Genomic DNA, 14,429 nt, shown 5'->3' with positions numbered 1-14,429 from the left:
CCCTTTTGAAGTAAAGTCTCAATTTAATCAATATCTGAGGACATGAGAGCAAGCCAGAAGATATTTGTATATTTTGTAGATCTTCACCTCAACCTAACCATATGTGATGACCCAGAGTGTAACACAAACATAACAAAATCCAAAACGTAAATAAGTGTCCTTTAATACCTCCAACTTGGCCCCAGTGTTCAATAATTCTCAGTTGGAGATAAAACATACTCAAAAATAGTCTTCAAAAGAAAGCAATACAGTCCAAACTTAATGAGCAGATAGAAGTGAAATAAAAAACCAAACAAACTACAATGATGAAATTTCCACAATGGACCAGGATAAGTAAATACCAAATTCAAGGAGATAACAAGCATAGTCTGTTGGAAGGACGCCAGCCAAGATAACTTCAGCCCAAAATAAAACACACTTTGCTTCTGGCAACACTGTGTTGTAATCATCTCTCTTATATACTAGTCTCCCCAGCTGTAACCAATGAGGGGGATCACGGCCACTTCCTCTCTCGTAAGCCAAGTTGTTTCCTTCTCCATTCCTCCCTGCATGTCCTAGGATACAGAGGGGATGGGCCTGGTTCTTCCTTTGACTGCTCAGCCGGCCTCTGCCCTTCCCCAGCCTCCTCCACAACTTCCGGAGCCACACCTTCACTCCATGTCAGCTGTTTTTCCTCTCCCTCAGAGTCCAACTCTACCAGGGCATGACACCATACTTCTGTGATGACCCGGGACAAAGCACAAAGTCCACATAGCCAGCTGAGAATTCAAACTCCTCTTTAATGTTCCAACTATCCCCCAAATGCTCCCATGTTCATGACAAGTCCCAGAGCAAAGCGCACGCACACACACAGCACCCTCTGGCTGTGAGCAGTCCAGCAAAGCAAAGGAGCAGGAAATGAAGCCATGAAGCAAGGAACAAGGCACTGAGTCTGTGAAGCAAGGAAGAAGGCAAACAGTCCTGCAAAAGCAGATGTCTGCAATAGCACACAAAATTCCATTAATTCAGCATTTGTCACTGACAAATACCGCTCCTCACAGCATCTCCTTAAATCTCAATCCCCAGGTGTGCCTTGTGAAGAGGGGCAGGGTGCTCTCCTCCTGAACTGTTGGGTCAGCCTGTGCTGTTCCTGCCTTCTCTCCTCTCTCTGTGCTTGGGAATTAAGAAGGGGTGGTCCTTGCTCATTGCCTGAGATCCATCACTCCTTATTTCCACTGCTTGCCTAAGAGGTCATTCTGCCCCCATTCCTCCCTGCTAGCAAGTTCTCCCAATTTTGGGCTTCCTCATCCTGCTCCTCCCCACTGTGTCAATTTCCACTGACTTCAGCTCCGGCTCATCCTTCTCCACAGATTCAGGCTCCAATGGGGGCATGACAACTTCATCTACTTGGTCCTCAGGCTTGGAAATTTTCAAGACTTTAGATTTAAGCAATGATTGTTCTCTTTTAAATACAGTGGTATCTTGGCACTTGATTGCTTCAAAACTCATCGAATTGGGTACTTGAGGCATTTCGACACAAAAATATTGCCCCAGTACTCACCATTTGTTTAGTATTCAATGTGTTGCAAAAGGAAATGCAGGATAGCTGCATAGGGTGGATAGGAAGTCGGCCATGATGGGACTGCTGACATAAGGAAAAAGGTCAAATAGGAATCGTTCCCAGCCTAAACAAAAGGTCATATTGTAAATCACATCATTTGCTTAGTACTCATCCTTTTTAATACTCATTACACCTACCAGAACCAATTAAGGATGAGTCCTGAAGTACCACTGCACTATGAAATCTGAGTCTTTCAAGACTTTGGAGAGGTGGGAGAGGCAGAATGTTCCTCTGAGTATCATCCATCGATTATCTACATCCTCCATTGATGTGAATTCATCCATCCATTTCCCCAGTATTTTTCATCTGTTTAACTCAATAACTGAATTTTATATGTTTATGGAAATCTGAAATTGGGATTTAACATGGGACATTCCATTCTAATTACTTTGATTTTTTTTAAAAAAAGTACAGTAATTCAGTTATTCCTGTCAAATAACGAATTATAATTCAGGTGGGACTTATTCCGTCAGCAGTTCTCTTCTTCAGTTCCTTCTTTAAAGAGAACCTACATAAAACATAGATTTTATCTCACCTCGTTTAATTTTACATGCTTTATCATATTTCTCTTTGCCCTTGTCTCTTTCATACTTTTCATCTTATCCCTGCCCCTCGTTTCAAAAGCATGTGTGCATTCACGCACATGCAAACACACATACACAAGCACACATACACATGCACACAAGGTATATCTCCATTATTGAGTTTTTCTCTTTGTTTGAGACTTTCCCCTGGTATACATAAGCTTTCTCTGCTTCAAAAGAAATAGGTATCTCATACATTCTTTCATGAATATTAAGAAATTCAAGCCAAGAGAATTGGTCTCGCTCGCTCGCTCCCCCCCCTCTCTCTCTGTGTCTCTCTCTCTTTGCCATCTCTTCCCCCTCCCTCCTTTCTTTTTTTCTTACAATGTTTCATGCCTTTGAGGGAAAAAAAATACATGTCACACAAAAGCAAGCTGTTGAAAAAAGAGCATGACAAATATTTGACTCAAAAAATAATTTTTGGTTCAGTTCAAAGGGAAAATGCCAGCATTTTGTTCACAGAAGGGACTCCGATGCCCTCCAGGAAGGACTGAATGATGGTGTGATGTTACAGAAGATCAGAAAAGGCTTCAAGGCAAACCTTTTGAATCAAGATGGAGTCTACAATTATTTTACATTTCCATCCTCCCTCTAAGTTTTGCCCTACTGGCTTCTTTAGACTAAATTAATGCTCTAAGATAGAATTTTTCACAGGGATGTAATGAAGAAGACATCATTTTTGTGAATTGTTAGAAGTCTAGCCACATTCAAAAAGCAATTTACCTCTGAAAATTGTTTGCTGCGAAAGACAAATAGAAAAGTTACCTCCTATTTGCCTCACTTGTTGGATTCTGGTATATATCCACACTGCCAGGCTGTCCTATTTTTATTGAAGGCCATCAAATCTGGAGTACAGGAATGAATGTAATTGTTTTCTACTTAGGCACGCTAGTTGGTAACTGTCTAAATTTTGATCACATGACCATAGAAATGCTGAGATGATTGTGTGAACATTGATGGTAAGTTTTTTTTTCCCGTGCCATTGTGATTTTGAATGATCTGCTAAACAAATGGTTGAAAATTGAGGTCTATCTGTATCTATGTAAATTGCTTTATTGAAGAGAAGATAAAAGCCATAAAGAGACAGAAGATGTGCCTACAGTTATATACTTGTAAAGGCAGGTACAGCAGTGAATGTGCTCTAAGCCCTGTGTTCTTTATGAACTATGATGATGGGTTGCAGAACATTCCAGTGAAAATCCTGCCCTTTTGTGGTTGTGTCTTAATGTCAGATACAAGTACATAAATATGTTTGCATTGTGATGTCACAAAACATACACGTGCACTTCCGGTGGCACTTCCGTTGAGGACGATTGGAGACCGTGATCGTGCATGGCTTTGATCCATGCTTACCCTGTTGGAGGGGTCCCTACAGGAGTGAACCATCAGACCCACCTCAGAGGGGTGGGGGAAGAGGTGGAGACTGCCAGTTGAGGGGAGCCACATCTCCCCTCCCTGGCTTGGTATACTCCCCTGGAAGACTGGGAGAAGTGGCAGTTTTAATGGCTGCCCTGAAGATGGGAAGCTACCAGGACCTAAGTGTGTGCTGGAGAGGTGAAGTGGTGAGCGGCATATATCCAGACAAGAGAAACTGAACCTTTTGTTTTAATAACCCCCAAAAGCAGAAAGAAAGATTCCTCGCTTGAGAGTACAACAGTGGTGAATAGAAAACAAGAAGACAATATAAGGTAAATAAAAATCTGGATTATAAAAGAGCTATAATGAAATTAAGGATGGAATTGGGAATAATATACAGAACCTGGCATTAATTAGGCATTGGATAAATTGCTGAACTTGTTTGGAAGTGATTATACTTAAAAAGAAAATTAACATTAATATAATTGGAAAAAAAGAGGGGGGAAAGAATTTTGAAAAGTGGAAGTGATATAGAGCACCACCTAATGGTACAAGGTATTTTTTCCTGGATGACTTTATGGAAAATTACTGGTCTGTTAAATGTGTGAATGAGAAAATACATGAAATAAAATACGTTAAGAACCCCAGAAGCTTAAAAGAAAAAGGGGGAGATTACAGCAAGAGGACAAAGGAAGGCAATACCTTGGGACTGTTGGGGGTTGACTGAGCAAAAGAAATAGAAGGACCAACAAGAAAAAGAGATATAAACGGAGTGTCTTAGCAAGGATTACAATTAACTTTAATAAAATAAAGAATAATACAATTGATTAAAAATGGAAGAAGCAAGCAAAGAATTTAAGTTGGATCTGCAAACTGTGAAAGAAATAATAAAAGAAAGAAGGGGTTTATTGGACATACTGGCAGAAAAAGTAATGCAATTTATAGCAGAACAAAGGAATTCCAGAGAGCAGGAGCCAAAGGAAGAGAAAAACAGCCAAGATAGACATGAAGATTCAGAGACATTGCAAAAAGACACAAAAGGAACTAAAACTAAGACATTGATGAAAGAGATAATAAATAAAAGAGAAAAAGCTCCCAAGAGTATGCAAAAGAAGAAGAAGCTGCACAAGAAGAAATTTCAAAAAAGAGAAAAGGAAAGGGGGAGAGGAAAGATGAGGGACTGGCAGATAGAAATAAATGTAATATTAGAGAAAAAAAGAGGAATAAAGGGGAAAGGCAAGGAAAAAATAGAAAAGGGAAAGCTGGCTAAAACTAAGAGAAATGACGGGGCGAAGAGATTTAGAGATAAGGTTAGATATAGCATAAAAGGGGGATACCACATGGGAATATATCTTTGTATTTTTTATTAGAAATGTAGTTTAGGGCGATGTGAAGTTTATAACTTATTGGGAATTACCTTAAGATTACTAGATAATTATAGATGAGAAAAATGAAGATGGAGTGAATGAAATTAAGAGGGTTCTATTGTTATTAATCCTTCCTTCCTTCCTTCCTTCCTTCCTTCCTTCCTTCCTTCCTTCCTTCCTTCCTTCCTTCCTTTCTTTCTTTCTTTCTTTCTTTCTTTCTTTCTTTCTTTCTTTCTTTCTTTCTTTCTATGTATCCATTCTATGGATCCTTTCTATGTATCCTTTCTATGTATCCTTTCTTTCTTTCTATTCTATGTCCTTCTATTTCTTTTGCTCAGTCAACCCCCAACAGTCCCAAGATATTGCCTTCCTTTGTCCTCTTGCTGCAATCTCCCCCTTTTTCTTTTAAGCTTCTGGGGTTCTTAACGTATTTTATTTCACGTATTTTCTCATTCACACATCTATTTATCTATTTATCTATCTATCTGTAGATTTTCATGGGTACAGGTATCCAGGACTTGCCGTGTTCGGGTCTTTTCCCAAGTAAGATTGAGTGTAACTTTTTGCTCACTCAAGCACGAAGCCGAAAGCACCAGCCTGAAGATGGCAAGTGGGACCTCGTCAAAACATCGCCAAGATATTCTCAATCTTACATGGGAAAAGACGCAAACACTCCAAGACCTGCAATATGTGTGTGTGTGTGTATGTGTGTGTGTGTGTGTGTGTGTGTGTGTCTAGGTGTGTTTGGGTCTTTTCCCCGTGTAAGATTAAGAGTATCTTGGCGATGTTTCAACGAGGTCCCATTCGCCATCTTCAGGCGAGTGGGACCTCGCCGAAATGTTGAGGCCATTAAAACACAAGAGGCTAATGGAAAAAAGATCACTACAAAACAAACAACCCAGGAGATAACAGCACAAGATCCAGGATATCTCCACAACAAAACTCCCAAGGCCATCACACAGCCCATTATACCAACATCAACTCCATCAAGCAATCAAGAGGCAGCAGCACAGCCAACCAGACCAGCACACCAGCCCCCACCACCAGTACATGGAGAGAGATGGCAGTTCTGATCACACACTGCTTGCATTGGCACGAAGCCGAAAGCACCAGCCTGAGGAGGGCGAGTGGGACCTCGTCGAAACATCACCAAGATACTCTTAATCTTACGTGTGTGTGTGCGTGTGTGTGTGTGTGTATGTTGTGGCTCTGAGGTTTGAGCCTGCATTGTTAGAGGATGAAGACTCGGACAATGGGGAAGAGGAGGATTTGGAAATGCCTTCCTCCCCAGGACCTTCCTCTTCAGCAATGCCTTCCTCCCTGATTGTGCCTCAGGTGTCGGCAGATAACCGAGAGGGAAGACCTGAGGCTAATCAGGAAAAGGAGGAGGGCATATCAGAGCCTCTGACTGAGAATCAAGCAGAGGAATGCTGGCTTGATGCGAGGCAGCGTCGCAGGCAAAAGTGTGAGCTGCAACGCAGGAGGAAGGGATGAATCAAAGACTGAGCTGAGGGACTGACATACCCCCCAGGGAATAAAAGTGGGTGTGTTCACTCTGAGAGTTTTGTATGGGACAATGTGTGACTTATTCAGAGGAGCTCCGGAGTATTCTGTGTTGTGACAGCTTGTGTGATTTATCTTCCTGCTTTCTTGTCGGATTTGGCAGACAGCGTGTGTGAGACTGCCAAGAACTTTATCGGCTCAAGGAATTAACTCTATAATTACTGGATTTGCTTGCTTGTTTGTATTCAGTTGGAATTTGGACTTCTCACCTCCTTTGTAAAGGTGAGACATAACATTTTTCTCCTGTACCTTAATGAAAACCATCTTTTGACCAAGATGGATCAGCAGCAGCAGCAGCAGCAGCAGCAGCTCCATCAGCTGCAGAACGAAAACCAGGTTTTGCAACAGCAAGTAACCCAGCTGACCAATCAACTCGCTCTGCTGCAGGCTCATGCTGCTCCTCCTGCCCCTCCCCGTAGGAAATGCCTGGTGGCTGTGCTGGATAAGTTTTCTGGGCAGCCTGAAATGTTCCCAGCTTTCATGGGACAGTGCCAATTGTTTATGGCTCTGAGGCCGGAGGATTTCCCTGATGACCGGGCTCGGGTGGGGCTTGTAATAAGCCTTCTTTTGGGCTCGGCTGCCAGGTGGGCCACTCCTTTATTATTGCAAGACAGTCCGTTGTTAACAGATTATCAGGGGTTTTGGTGTCACCTGCACCTAATGTATGAGGACCCCATATGGGTTCAGACAGCAGCCAGACGCCTGAAAGAAATTCTCCAGGGGAAATGCCCCTTGCAGGAATTCATTTCGGAATTTCGACTGATCTGTCTGGACTCTACTTGGAACGATGCGACTTTGATGGGTGCTTTTCAGGATGGCCTGTCAGAGGACATACAGGATGAATTAGTTCATGTGGAGCCGGCCCTGACCCTCGACATTCTGGTGGTGCAATGCTTGCGCATTGACACCCAACTTCAACAGCACAAGACTCAATGCCCTCTCCAGGAGCAGCCCTCCACATCTATGCCACAGCGCCGTGTACAACCTGCGCCCTGGGTCTCCCACAGTGTCGTGGCAATGGCCGAGGATCCGATGGAGTTGGATGCGGTCCAACCTCGTTTGACGGCCCATGAATGCACACAGAGACTCCAGGGAGGTTTATGCATGTATTGTGGGGAGCCTGGACACTTTGCAGATTCTTGTCCTGTTAAACGATGGGGGGCATGCAGGATTGTGCCCGAATCTAGACTTGAACAGTCAGGAAAAGGGGCAGGCCTGGCCTCGGGGAAACCCTAGGTCGGGCACGTATCAACCACCCACCTGAAGTAGCGAAGGTAGGCTCTGGGCCCCCTCGGCATCTACTTCTAGACACTCGGGTTTTCTTGCCATCCCAGTCGAAGGGGATTCCTGCGATTGTGGTGGTGGACTTGGGGGCCATGACTAATTTTATGGACCAGGCCTTTGCAGCTCATTTTGATGTCCCCTTGGTTCCGGTGGAGCCTCCAATAAGGGTTGAGATGATTGATGGGCGGGAACTTCATGCTGGGCCCAGTCGCTTCGCTACCCAGCTGTTGCACCTGGTCATTGGGGACCATGAGGAGGTGATTAGTTTTTATATCACAGTGGACCTCCATCTCCCCTTGGTCCTCGGTATGGCCTGGCTTCGGTTACACGATCCTCAGGTAGCATGGGAGCAGAACACCATTTCATTCCCGAGTTTCCAGTACATGGACCATTTACGACACACCTGTGCTGGCCAGAACATCGCTGCCCCCGCCGTCTCCATGTCTCCTGAACTGTCCGATTTCTCAGATGTGTTTAGTGAGAAGGAGCGGATTGGTTACCCCCACATCGACCCTATGACTGTCCAGTGGATCTTCTCTCCCAGGTCCCACTATACAAGGGATGCCTGTATTCCATGTCTGAGCCTGAATTGGCCACCCTTCATGACTTTTTGGAAAAAAAGTCCCGGGGGTTTATCCGGCAGTCGTCATTCCCTCTTTCTATTCCGTTTTTTTCGTTAAAAAGAAGATGGGAGACTTGCGCTTGTGCTGCAATTACCACTGGTTGAATGCCATTACAGTGCGGAATAGTTACCCCTTGCCGCTCATTCCAGAGTTGATGGAGCGATTGCGGGAGGCCACTGTCTTCACCAAGCTCGATCTTCGAGGGGCCTACAAGCTGGTGCGGATGCAAGAGGGGGACTGTGTTTGGCACCCGATACGGCCATTTTGAGTACTCTGTGATGCCATTTGGGTTGACCAACACCCCCGCGGTCTTCCAGCATCTGATGAACGATGTGTTTCGGGACATGCTCGATCAGTTCATGGTGGTGTATCTGAACGATATTTTGATTTATTCCAGGTCCAGGGACAGCCACCTTCAAGACGTTCGTCAGGTCTTGCAATGCCTTCGGGAACATCAACTCTATGCGAAACTGGAGAAAGCTGGAGAAAGCTGGAGAAATGCGAAGCTGGAGAAATTTGGACTTCTCACCTCCTTTGTAAAGGTGTGACATTACATACATTCATTCATACATACATACATACATACATACATACACATATGCATGTATGTATATAAATATGCTAAGACTATTTAAATGATATTAGGAAAACAGAGAATATGATGACAGGTGAAAATCTGGTATTAATTATGTTTAAAAAGTGTGAATTAGGGTTATATAAATGCTATAGGTTGAAATTGGTCAATGGGAAGTAAAAGGGGAAATTAATTCTGTTTTTATTTTATTTTTTCTTTGTGGTATACATGAAATAGAAAATACAATTGATTATACAAAGGATATGAGAAAATAGAAAATAGAAGGGATTATGTGGGTATGTAAAATATTTATAATGAATGAATTATAATCAAAAGCAAATGAATGAACATTTATTAAAATTATATAAGTAAATTTTGGAAACAAAGAAAAAATATGTCATGATTATATGAATATCTCTGGAATAGATATAAGTTATATTATAGATGGGGGATATACCATGTGGATCCTAAATGTTACTTTAATCTTACTTTACTTTTACTTGTTTTTTTCTTTCATTGACTGTTTAATTATATATTGGTCTTGAGAAAGTTATAGATGATAGCAATACATAAGGTAATATAAAATAGGTGGTAAGCTGAAAATGGAAATAATAGGGGATAAAGAATTGAAAATATAGGTGAGGATGAAATGATTTTGATATTGAATTAATGAATTGAAATATGAAAGGGAAATTTATCTAAAGATTAGTTGAATAGATAATAATTTGAAGTGATATTAACTAAGAACGTTGAAAGTGTAACTATGACTATGTATAAACATTGTAATCTGGAATCAAGTTTCTCGTGTGAAAAGATGTGCAAAAAATAAAAATAAAAAACTTTGGGGGGGAAAAAACATACACTTGCAGAGACCTACAATTCCCATCTTTAAATCCTAGCTATTTTCTTCCCAATTATTATTTTTTAATAAATGGAAACATAGACATTTATTTTACTGGCTTGAGATTTGGAGTCATAAATTCAGATTTTTCCTTGCCTAAAATCTGCTAATTCTATTTTGACAATCTCAGTTTTTACAGCTAATATAATGACTTAGATTAGCCTTTCTTAAGATAATGCATTGGGCTAAATTCCTGAAATTAGGTTAATACATTCATTCTAAGCAAATAATGCCCATTTCTTACTATATGCTATAGGCTTATTGCTATAGGATTAATTTGGACAGATATAAATTGTATTTTCCCAGAAGCATTTTTCTATCCCTAAATTTAACATGCTATTATACTTAGTCACTCCTGAACTATTTGCTTTCATTGTAGGTTTTGCTCGTTGCTTGTTTTTGCTTCCAAATAATTGTATACATTTGAAATGAAGACTCAAATCCAAAGAAAAACAAACATGATATTTCTGGGCTTGGTGCTGTTTTCTAAACAAACTATAAATAAGGGGGGGGGGACCCAAACCAAATATGTTAATTATGGCCTTTGTGGGAGAACACTGGAACAAAAGGACAAACAATCCTTAATGGCACCTGAATAGACTAAAATAAAGTACAGTATTTAGGTAGCTAAACTAAGCCTAACCCAATCCATTCAAGTATATCCCAAATAAATGGTGCAAGTGATCAATTTGCACTTGGAGTCTCATGTCTCTTTTACAGGTAGTCCTCAATTCCAGATCACAATTGGGAGCAAAATTTACATTATTAAGCAAGGCCTGAATAATAAATAGCTGTTAAATGAGCTGCACTCAATTTTGCAATTGAATTCAACTTTCTCCACCTTTCTAGCTAGCTAGCTATTTTTATGTGCATGTCCACACAATTTTATGAAATGAGATGAAATTTGGCAAACTATTATATGCACAATAATGTCTGAAAAGGGGGTTGAAAGAAATGGTTGCTTGGTGGTTGTTCTCCTTCATAGAGTGAGTAAAAACATCTTTTTGCCACTTGCCCCAAGCTTTATTTGTAGGCATATTTCAACACTGATCTTTTCATCATGGGGTTTAATTAAGACTGAATCATCAAAATGATGCCAGATCATCTTAGATCCCAGGTTCACTTTCCCAACACACTTGAAGAAAACACCATTCTTGGATATTAGCCAGTTCCCCTTTAGTTTAGAACAGCCTCCCTTAAGAATACACCAATCAGCAAAGATTTAGCCAAACTTTTTTAAAAGGTGTGTGGGGTACCTTTATGTTTTAATTTTTCTTTCCTTGTCTTCAGCTCATGAACAGAATGATTATAGAAAACGTTCAACTCATCTCTAATGATCTAAGTGCTAGAGCCCACTGTAACTACATAGCCAAAAAGGCATTAAGAGTTGTTAACCTAATCCTGCATAGCTTTTTCTCCGGTAATATCACACTACTAACTAGGGCATATAAAACATTTGCTAGACCAATATTTGAATACAGCTCATCAGTCTGGAACCCACATTATGTACCTGATATTAACACAGTTGAGAAAGTGGAGAAATAATTCACAAGAAGAGTTTGCCACTCCTCTACTTGTTGCAGAATACCTTATGCCACCAGACCTGAAATTCTGGACCTAGAAAACCTGGAAGTACACTGCCTTCAGTCTGATCTAAGTATAGTATATAAAATTAAACATTGCAATGTCCTACCTAGCAATGAATACCTCAGCTTCAATCATAACAATACAAGAGCACACAATAGATACAAACTCAAGGTAAACTGCACCAAACTTGATTGCAGGAAATAGGACTTCAGCAACAGTGGTCAATGTCTGGAATACTCTACCTGACTCTGTGGTTTCTTCCCCAAACCCCAAAAACTTTAACCTTAAACTGTCTACTATTGACCTCACCCCTTTCCTAAGAGGTCTGTAGGGGCGTGCATAAATGCACCAACGTGTCTACTGTCCCTGTCCAATTGTTCCTTTTTTTCTTATATGTATCAATTTCATGTATTAATAACTATGTTTATACTTATACCTGTTATCTTATAATCGCTTGACAAAATTAATTAAATAAATAAATCTGCCTGAGAAGTCTTAAAGGAGTCCCAGTGCAGAAGGCATCTGCTGTCGTATGCATTAAATCCTTTTTTTAAAAAAAAAAAATATGTTGCAAAATAATTTAGTCTCCTTCATCCTTTTGGTTTTCTATTTTTTCTCTCTCTTTTTTTCCGGAATTGATAGTACATTTGGCCTCATTAAATATTTTCACAAAAGACCAGAAGGAGCTAGTTCCAGTCCATTATATGAGTGATAAACTGTTTTTAAAACATGGCCTAATTAAATAATTACTCAATAGACCACAGCTATTTTGATCTGTCATGTAGCTAATGTGCAGTTTCCCAAAAATGAGCTAATTAAAGTAATTACCCAATAGAGCTCAATAACTCTAAACAAGCCATTTCTTCTGTCTGGGTACTTAGTACCTGGTTGGGAGTTTCAAAGAATCTTCCAAGCAGATGAGATTATTTGTAAGTAAACTATTTGATCCCTGGGTAAATAATGGTTCTGAGCCCTCTTTACATTTTTACACTAGTAATGCTCTATTGGTTTTAACTGACATTTTTCTTGTTTACAAAATCTGGACCTGTGGGGAATATACACATATGCACAGTAGTTGAAATACTATTTAAAACTAGAGTTTAAAATCCATTAATCCCCCCTTCCTCTCTTTCACAAATATATCCACTGTGTTTAGGGAAATGTGCAAGTGAGTTTTCAATTGTATAAATGCGGTTCAGTGTAGTATCTAATGTGGCAAACAACAGCCATTTGTGTACAGCCCTTCCTGTCTGAATCCCCTCTTTTTAAATGGGAATAGATGTAAACCTCTGAATATCTTGTAACAAAAACTGTTTAATAGTTGAATGAAGTATGAGCCTCTCTTGCATGCCAAATCCGAGTCAGCAAAATCTGTCTGCCAACATTTGCTATTCCAATTTCTGATCCCTATTCTTCATCTATTTGAAACCCATCCCAGAAATGTCTGCCTTCTCTGCTTTGTCTTTCCACCAAGTGATGGCAACCTGATTGCATATTTAAAAGGCATGTTAAGCAATATGATTAGGTAAATCGTTTGACCTTGCTACCTTCTCCTTTCCCAGATATCATTAGGTGGTGGGAAACCATTCACCAAAAGGAGCTTCTGCTCCGTTTGTCTAAAATATACCAGCAGCATTTCGCCATCTGTAATGGAACATGCGTATGACCTTGGGGAGGAGCAAAAGAAATTCAGCCAAGGATAGGATCAGACAAGAAATGGAGGCACTCACAGTTTTTTTAGTGGTCATAATAAAGAAACATAGGAAGGATTTTCCCTAATCTATCTGGCCTATTCAAGTGATAGTGAGTAGTTTGTACATCAAGATCTGCAGAAATCTGTTATTGTAGCCTTGGGGATAACATAGATTTAGCTCATCTAGTTGTGCTTCCTATCTGGTCTGTCTAGGATGGCTGACATCAATTTTACAAGTCTGAAGATACAGACTTCTTACCAAACTTTCAATGGTCTTTTCCAGTTAGGGTGAGCCTGTCATATCTGCCATTGCATTGCTTCAGCTCTGCTTTGTTTTGATGGCACGCTGGCATAAAAAGGGGGGAAGAAGGAGTAAGGGGACATAGGGAGGGGAAATAACAGGAAATAGAGGTGCCAGTCCGGAACAGAAGCTGGAAGATCCAAGGACACAACCAAGAGAATTGAATACAAATGGCCACCAAAGAGGCGCCAAAATTTAGGACTGTTACTAAAACACCTAGTTTGAATATATTTACAAAGGCCTGGAAGATGGGAAAAACACTGGTTTACATGGGAATATTCAGATCTGGCTTTTCTTATGCTATAACCACTTGGCTGTAATAAAACTTAACTTTTTGCTACAAATGGAATTGAGGGTCATTCTTTCCTAAAGCTCAAGGCTGGGACAGACCTGCCAGAGTACTTCTTAAGTTTCTTTCCATAACTGTTTTACAACTGTGAGGTCTTCCTTCTCTTGCCTGATTGTTTCCTAGACAGCAACTCTGTCATTCATCTCCCAAGGTAATACATACATTCCATTATTCCATCGCTCCTACCCCTGTGTTTGTGATATCATGTTGCTTATCTTAAAGGGAGAGGCTTGCATTATCTGGAACCACACTGACTTCATCCTTGGATGTTTGCAGTGCCCACCAATCATGATCATGACACAAGGAAGGGATAGGGAAGATCCGGTCATTGGAGAGTACATTTTTAGCACCACACCTCCCCAAATTATTGAACACATTCGTGGAAGAGTAAAATTGATTTCTTTAAATGTAGTTGATTATTTAGGTCAGGTTACCCTAAACTGCTATCAAAAATAGTCAAGCTCAACTGGGAATAGATGTATTTTTATTTATGCTATGAAGCATGTTCTATTATTCTCTGCTTTTTCATTATTTATTTGCTTCATTTGATTTGTTGCTGCCTGATTCCAAATGACTGTGGGCAACTCACAAGATACGAGACAGAAGGAAAACAATATAATAAGAAGCAATGAACAAGAACACCAAAC

This window comes from Pseudonaja textilis, chromosome Z (assembly GCF_049901715.1).
Source record: "Pseudonaja textilis isolate UNSWEBS1 chromosome Z, rPseTex1.2, whole genome shotgun sequence".
Taxonomy (NCBI): domain Eukaryota; kingdom Metazoa; phylum Chordata; class Lepidosauria; order Squamata; family Elapidae; genus Pseudonaja; species Pseudonaja textilis.
Note: the sequence above shows the minus strand (reverse complement) of the source record.